This window comes from Erinaceus europaeus, chromosome 2 (assembly GCF_950295315.1).
Source record: "Erinaceus europaeus chromosome 2, mEriEur2.1, whole genome shotgun sequence".
Classification (NCBI taxonomy): domain Eukaryota; kingdom Metazoa; phylum Chordata; class Mammalia; order Eulipotyphla; family Erinaceidae; genus Erinaceus; species Erinaceus europaeus.
This window is the reverse complement of record NC_080163.1, coordinates 143,622,466-143,631,236: the sequence shown is the minus strand read 5'-3', so window position 1 is coordinate 143,631,236 and position 8,771 is coordinate 143,622,466.

Here is an 8,771-nt window from a genome sequence, read left to right as displayed (position 1 = left end):
ATTTTTACCACCAATAGTAATCATGAACTAATATTGAACAAAGAAATGTTTGTAGGCAAATACATTGCAACTCACATAATATGTAGATGAAGGAATTATATGAGAAGTTATTCTATATTTATTTATTTTACCTTTTGTTGCCCTTGTTTTTTATTGTTGTTGTTAGATAGGATAGAGAGAAATTGAGAAAGGAGAGGAAGACAGAGATGGGGAGAGAAAGATAGACACCTGCAGACCTGCTTCACCGCCTGTGAACGACTCCTCTGCAGGTGGGGAACTGGGGCTCGAACCAGATTCTTACTCCAGTCCTTGTACTTTGCGCCACCTGCGCTTAACTCGCTGCACTACCGCCCGACTCCCAAATGAGCAATTATCCTATGAGATAAACAGTAAAGTAATACTTTTCTGTGAAATACAATATATTATATTACTATTTATTATCAAAAGAAAATTTACAAAATGCTGCTTTGCCATGTGCACTGCTCAGGTTTGAGCCCCTCTACCTTGAAGGAATTTTCAGTGCTGTGGTCTCTTTCACAAACTGGCTCTCTGTGTTTACCAAAAGAAAAGAGGAAGAAAGGGAGGAAGGGAAGAAGGAGGAGAAGAGATGAGGGGGGGAAAGCATAAATTTTAACAAAACAAATAATTTGTATGACCATAATTTATATCAAGAAATAGCAGATCATAAAACTGTGTCCCTGCCTTGCTATCACTGCCCCATGAGGGACACCTGGAAGTAGTAATAGGTATAGAGGTGACTTAGAAAGGAAGTGAAGGCAGGGCTTATGAAAAAAATGGGGAAAATACAGAGATAGAAATAGATAGATTAAGACCATATTGTGACCTCGAGAGAACTACTAAAATTTTCAAGGGAGAGGATAGGGGCATAGAACTCTGGTGGTGGAAAACTTATGGAATTATGCTACTATTATATTATAATTTTTAAAATCACTAATTCAAAAATTGCCAGTTTCTACAATTATGGCAATGTATGACATACTTTCTCCTTACTCATTGACTGAAGAATAAGAATGTCTGGATGTTATTAAAACTTAAGAACATCCTGTGAAAGCAGTTCTCAAAGCATTTAAATTCTTGCAATTCATAAAAAGTATCTTATCTACATATTGCGGTTTGCCAAAGGATTTCAATTTTAAAATCCAACTTCAGTCTGACACCTTCATTAACCACGCAGATGTGTTGTTTGATGTGTTATTCCCTTCTGAAAAATCCTGGTTTCCAACTATGCACAAAAGACAGATTGAGAATGAGTCCAAAGAATGAATTTTATTAATGATTGCTGCCTGGTTTTGTACACATATCTCAGCTCACATCCTGAGAAATTCTTTTCCACTCAATCCATTTCTATTACAGTCCTGTATTTTGTTACCACCTCATTATCTGTCTAAGAGGCTGATTCAAAGTAAGGTTTCACATGCTGAGCATTTGGACAGTAAAGTGCAAGAATTTTTTTTTCTTCAAGCAGGAAATTCCTGGGAGGTCTCTGGCCACTTTCTTTTTATCGCTGACAAGTCAGTTTTGATATTTGAGAATGTAGAGATCAATACCAACTTAGCCATCAAAATGACTTGATAGAAGAAACTCTCTAATATTGTGCCAGGAATAATACTTCATACCTCCCAGACCCATGCTATAAACTTTGCAACAATTTCTGAGCACCCTTACAGGGGGAATCCCTGGAATAACTTCAAAAGATTTAAGGAGATTTTTTTTTCCCAGTTCTAGACCAGATTTCTTCATTGCTTCCATTTCTAAATCTGGACTTCATTGAATATAGTAGTAAGTGTTCATGAAATATTTGCACTGTTATAGAAGATCTAAAGAATAATATTTAAAGGATAAGTTCCCAAAGTAATTAAAATTGTTTAAACTTTGATTTTTTTTAATTAAACTCAATACTTTATTATTAACTGACTACAAACAAACCCTGGAGGTGCTTATGAAACTCATAATCACTAACCTTCAAATATTTGTTTCAGATACAGAATTTTTTATTACATATACATGTAGTAATCTATTTTTAGTCATTTCAAAGACATGCATGAGAGAGAAGTCATTCTTTCAGAAGACAGCATGCATTGTCATAAGGCAAAATGGTAGAGGAAAGAACATGTTTTGATTGGAACTAAGGGGTTCAAGGGTTAATGAATGGACTGCATAGATCTATCAGGATCACATAGCCAGAGAGATAGCACTGATCATCATCAGTTCCTGAGGAAGCTATGGGTAATAAAGAAGAAACTAGGAAACACAGATGGAAACTGAGGGGTCACTGTTGGATATGTGTTCTTTAATCTTTATTTATTTACTTATTATTGGACAGAGACAGAGAGAAATTGAAAGAGGGAGGGGAAGTAGGGAGGGAAAGAGACAGAGAGACACCTGCAGCCCTCCTTCATCACTTTTAAAGCTTTAACCATGCAGGTTGGGGCCAGAGCGGCTTGAACCCAGGTCCTTGCGCACTGTAATATGTGTGTTTAATCAGGTGTGCCACCACCTGGCCTCCTTTGATATATTAATCAACTAGTTTGAGGAAGAAGTGGCATAAAAGAACAGAAACACCAAGAAAAAGTATATCCAGATGGAAGCAGAGATTTCAAATTATGTATAGTCTAGAGCTAAGCCTATAAATGGAAGTCATGGTAGACTATGTTTACTGTAGTTTTTCTTTTAATGACTTTAAGTGAGGATTTTTATCCCTCAGGTATGCACTAATGATTATGTAAGCTTGCTTTTTCTCGCTGTTCTTTACGTTTTTTTCTGTATCCAAATTTATAAGACTATAAGAACCAACCAACCAACCAGGACCCTCCAGATGACAGTATCATGTGAACTTGAAGTTCAAGTTAGGGTCACTCTTTAACAAGGCTTGTTTCATGACTTAAAAACATTTTTTGGCCATCACTGGGGCTTCACAACTCCAAGAAAACTTTTTTCTGATAGAGACACAGAAACAGAGAGAAACATACCAAGCCTTCCTTCAGTGCAGTGGTGGGCAGACTAGAACCTGGTTTGTACTCATGACAAAGCAAGCTCCCTATCCAAGTAAGACAAACATTCTTAGTATAGGTATATATATATATGTTGCCTTTGTGATATAAATGATAGTTTATCACCTGCTTCCCCCACCCTCACCTCTTTCCTTTCTATGAGGCAAATAGAGATGTACAATCCCTGGTAGATTACAAATAAATCTTGCTATAATGCTTGTCAATCTTTCACCCATGCCTTTGTACTTAGTTAATCTTGTATGTAGTATGAACTCTGATGGACTCTAGAATGATTGGAAAAGTCCTGGGCTATGCAGCTATTAAAATTGGGTAGTGGTGAGGTGGTCTGTATATATAGTAATTTAGTGGGTAGTAATGGCACAGTATATTGAAGAGTTATTTCTGTTTATCTGTGTTTCAAGGAACTTTAAATTAAGTATTTCATATGATTCTAACAGATACTCTTCAGTGTAGATAGTATTAGTACCATTGGGCATATCAGAGACCCCAGAGACTCAGAATCTAAGTCATTGTTCTGTGTACAGTAAGACTATTCCTGGTTCAGAGCAGTAATAAGGATGGGGGGGGGATGTACTAAGAAAGTCCATGAACAAGAATCGCAATACCTATCTTGACTTTCATGGTCCTAAGAATCATGGAGAAAAAGTATGAACTGTAGTGATTTATAGGGCCCTGCCAGGATATTTGAGGTAAGTAAGAATGGAATAAAGTTCAGGGTTCTGCATAATTCTTAGGTAAGATTGACCATTTTGGATGAAGGTGAAGAGAATATTCAGCCAGGTCACAAAAATTGTGCCTCACTGAAATAAAAAGGGGAGGACGGGGGAACTAGGCAGTAGTGCACCGGGTTTAGTGCACATAGTGCAAAGCTCAAGGACAGGCACAAGGATCCCAGTTTGAGCCCCTGAGTCCCCACCTGCAAGGAAGTCACTTAGCAAGCAGTGAAGCAGTTCTGTGGTGTCTTTCTTTCTCTACCTCTGTCTTCTCCTCTCAATTTCTCTCTGTCCTACCCAACAGCAACAACAATGGAAAAAAGATGGCTACCAGAAGTAGTGGATTCATAGTGCAGGCACTGAGCCTTGGTGATAACCCAGGTGAATAATAATAATAATAATAATAATAATAATGGAATCAGACATTCTGAGTCACTGAGAATGATACTAACAGATAACTTTGAATTAAAATCTGAACATAGGTAGAAGGTAGAGAACTGAAATTCATAACCCTGAAAAAAAAAACAGAAACAAATTAGCTATCTCTATGACTTTGCAAGAACTGTGATGGTTTCCATTGAGATGTAAGAACACAGAATTTTGAAGCTGGGTGTAGTGTGGAACTATACCCTTTAACCCTGTAGTCTTGTAATATATTACAAATTACAAAAGAATTTAAAATTCTAAAAATCTATACAACTTCACAAATAATAAAATGAATAAGATACAAAACACTGATAACATCAAAACGTGAAACAATGTGAAAGTAACTTTTATTCACCACTGATAAATATTAAAAATGTTATGGTCACTTAGGAAGACATTATGACAGTTACTTACAGAAAAAAATATAGGTTTATCATACAATCCAACAATTATGCTTCTCGGTATTTACTGAAATGAGTTGAAAACTTGTACACACACACACACACACACTATTCCTGAATGTTTATAGTAGCTTTATTCATAATTCCAAAGCTTGAAAGCAGCCAAGATGTCCATGAATATTATTTATTTGTCCATGAATAATGTCCATAAATAATATTGATTTGTCTGAATATATTATAGTTTATTTACATACTTTATTTACTTACCTATTAAGTAAATAAACTATGATACATTCAGACAAATAAATATTATTCATAGTTCAAAGGCAATAAACTATCAAGTCACAAAACAAACTTGGAGGAAACTTAAATGCTTATTACTAAATGAAAAAGCAAATCTGAAAAGGCTATGAACTGCATGATTCCACCAACATATATTTGACAGAATGCAAGACTAGAGAGTAAAATGGGGTTAGTTTCTAGAAACTTGAAGAAGAGAAGGATGAATGCAGTCTAGTTTCAGGGCAGTTAAACCATTGCTTGCAGTACTGTAATCATGGATAAATGTCACTATATATTTTTCAAAAGTTGTAGACAGTTGAAATAATGAACTATGAACTTTAGTTAACCATAGAGTGTCAATTCAGGTTTATTGATTTTAAGAAATGAACCATGCTGATGCAAACTTTAGTAACACGGAAAACTGTTAGAGTAGAAATGAATGAAGTGGTATATGAGACACTCAGTACTTTCCTCTGATTTTTCTGAAAACATAAAATACATTCTCCAAACAATGCCTATTAATTTAAAAAGAAAAGAACATTTATTGAGATTACAAAGAGAAAGGCCAGAGAGTTAAATCTGTTAGAGTGTCAATTTTCATGCCTGAGGCCACAGTGGCTACAGATTTAGTCTCTGGCATTACCTTATTACCAGAGCTAAGTGGCACTACAGTCACATTACTTTCTCTCATTTTTTCTCTCTCATAATAAAACAAGTGAATGTATAAATCTTTTCTAAAAAAGTTTACAAAGGTAAAAATAGTACTCTCAGAGTTTCTTTGAAGCTCTTCTCTGGTTAAATCATCTCTTTTATAACTCATAGAGCTATTTGAGTGGGGAAAAGACAAGGAGAGAGGAGAAGGAAAGGAGAGAGAGAGATGTAGAGAATGAGTCACAAATGTTTACAGTTTCGAGTTTTCAGAAACGTACACGTTTTAAACCCCTTTACATGAGGTTACCTCTCCAAGGACACTAAATTTTCTCACTGGCTGCCGACATATGATTAATGTATTTCTTCAGTGCACTTCTTCATGCCAAAAATGCTGTTATTTATAATTTATGTATATATATTATTACATTTATAGCATAAAGCTCCTTAAAAAACTTGAAATTTATCTTCATGAGAGCTGCAAACCTATCTTTAGTTATGTTAGTAATATGACTTTTGGAAAGCACCTAAGGATGGTTCCAGTACGGACAACCACATGATTTTTTAGAGTGTTAGAACTTTCAGTTCCAATTCTCCCATCATCTCTGAAGGGAAAAGTGCCTAGAAGCTGAAAAAAATCATTAATATCTAATGATCTTGTCAGTAGTGTCTAGGTAATAAATCCAATAAAAATTCCAAATGGGAAGGGTGCAAGGAGTTTTCTATTGGGGAGAAAAGTCAGTATTGGGGGAAAATAGTGTAGGGGAATGTTTCAGGGAAGATATCTCAGCATCCCAGGCTTGTATTTGCCATGGGCTTATACACTCATGGCCCAATTATTGTGAATGGCTAGTGGAGATCTGTAATTTTTCAAACACAGATAGGTACCCATGGATGCCATAGTTTTAGATCACAGCTAATCTGATACCTGATATAAATGAGGGGTTCTGCCTTGCTAATCATTGAAGCCACAAATCTGCTGAAATTACCTTAAGAATGCTTGTTAAGAGAGAAATTAAAACAAAAGAATGTCAGAAAAGACAGTGGTGCTGCCTTCTGCAGATTTTTTATTCCATTTGTTCCCTTTAAACACCATTTGTTCCATTAAACTATTCTGCATTTTGCTAATTTATACTGTTTTAGAATTCCTTTAATGTACTTTATAGCCAATTAATTAAAGACAAAAGATCCAGTGGTCAGTGCAACACCAAAGACTGTCCATTTTTTATTTTTATTTTTTGCCTCTAAGGTTATCGCTGGAGCTCGGTGGCTGCACTATAAATCCACTGCTCCTTAGAGGCCATTTTCCCCATTTTGTTGCCTTTATTGTTACCCTTGTTGTTGTTATTATTATTGTTGTCATTGCTGTTGTATATGACAGAGAGAAATTGAGACAGGAGGAGAGATAGAGAAGGGGAGAGAAAGGCAGACACGTGCAGATCTTCTTCACTGCCTGTGAAGTGACTCATCCCCCTGCAGTGGGGAGCTGGGAATTCCAACTGGATCCTTATGCCTGTTGTGTTTCACGCCATGTGCACTTAACCCATGGATAAGGAGAGAAGTTTGTATCTCCTTTTTAAAAGTATTTTTATTCTATTTATTACAAATTAGAAAGAGGGAGATCAACATCAAAAAGAGAGTGTATGCTGGTGCAAAAGGTCAAAGCAACACTGATATATGTGGCACTTGTGATTGAATCAAGAACTTCATGCATGCATGTACAGTGCACTAATGATTGAATTCTTTCCCCAGTTGGCTTATCTGCATGTATATCATTGGGGCATACCCCTCTGGGTACCTCTTATGCTAATCAAGTAAGCAAGTCCTCTATTCCTCTGGGTTCTTCTTTAGTTTATCAAGTAAACAAACAAACATCTAACAAGTAGTAGGATATAAATATAAATTCTAAAATAAATGGGACAAATTGAGGTTAGGTTTTAATTTGTTTCATTGTGTTTTTGTTTTTAATCCTGAGCACAAGAATGTGATGGGGATCTGGAGCACCAAGGAAAGAGGAGGGAGACTAATGTGTTAAAGGGGTTGTTGGCTTCTGTATGATTACTCTGCCTTAAGAGAGGTTCCTCTGATTAAAAGAATAAAAAAGGTCTTATTCTGGAGTTGATCCTAAATCTTAAGTAATCTTCATTCTGTATAACCATAGTTAGTAATAGTTTTACCTAAGATCCACAGAGCCTCTTACTGACTTTAGTTTCCTATGCTAAGGTAAGAAATATTATATTATTCAGAAATATTATTATATTCAATAGGTTTGAATTTATACAGAAAATAGCAGAATGTATTGACTGGTCATTCTCCAAGGAATGTACAATATATTGGGAAAAACAACAGTGAACAAACCACTACAGAATGACATGATCTGTACAAAACAAACACACACACACACGTACACACACACACACACACACAGCTAGGGTTCAGAGAAAACTTCACAAAGGAATTTATATTTGAGATGGGTCCTGAAAACAGATGAAGAAAGGGGGATCAATAGAAGATTTACAGTATATATATTTTAAAATATTTTCTTTATTTACTTTGGATAGAGAGAGAGAATTTGAGAGAAAAGTGGGATATAGAAATGGAGAGACATGCTTTACCACTCATGAAGCTACCCCCTGAAGATAGAGTCCAGAGGCTTGAACCCCAGTCCTTGTGCACTGGCATGTATGAATTTTACCCAGGGGTACCACCCTTTGGCCCCCAATAGTGTTAAGAAATACATTTTTTTCAGTTAACTTCTCCACAGTGGGGATTTATTTTTGTTTATCTACCACATAATATTCATTTCTTCTCTAATTTAAAAATATCCTCTCATCTTCCCTCAGTTTTATTTGTCTTTTACTTATGACTGTTAAATCAGAGTAAGGATTAATTCATTTGGGTATTGAGGCATGACCCAAGTTTGACCAAGTAGTAATCATAGTCATAATTTTGTATTCATTATTTGCCAGAAAGTGAAGGTTTTGTCAGGATTTTTTTGTCATAATTTATTATCTTTTAATTTATTATTTATAAATCTACATAGGCCATTGCTTATGTGTGCTAGCAAGTGGGGAAGGCTTACTGAAAATGAAGTCATTTACAGCAAAAAAGAAAGAGTTTTAATAATATTTAAGAATTTTTGATTTTTATCTGAAATAAGTATTACCTCTATATTTCACAGGCAAATTAACCACTGTAATTCAGACTTGATAGGTAATCTACATTGTGACTGCTTCTTATTTATTTATTTATTTTTTAAAATTTATTTA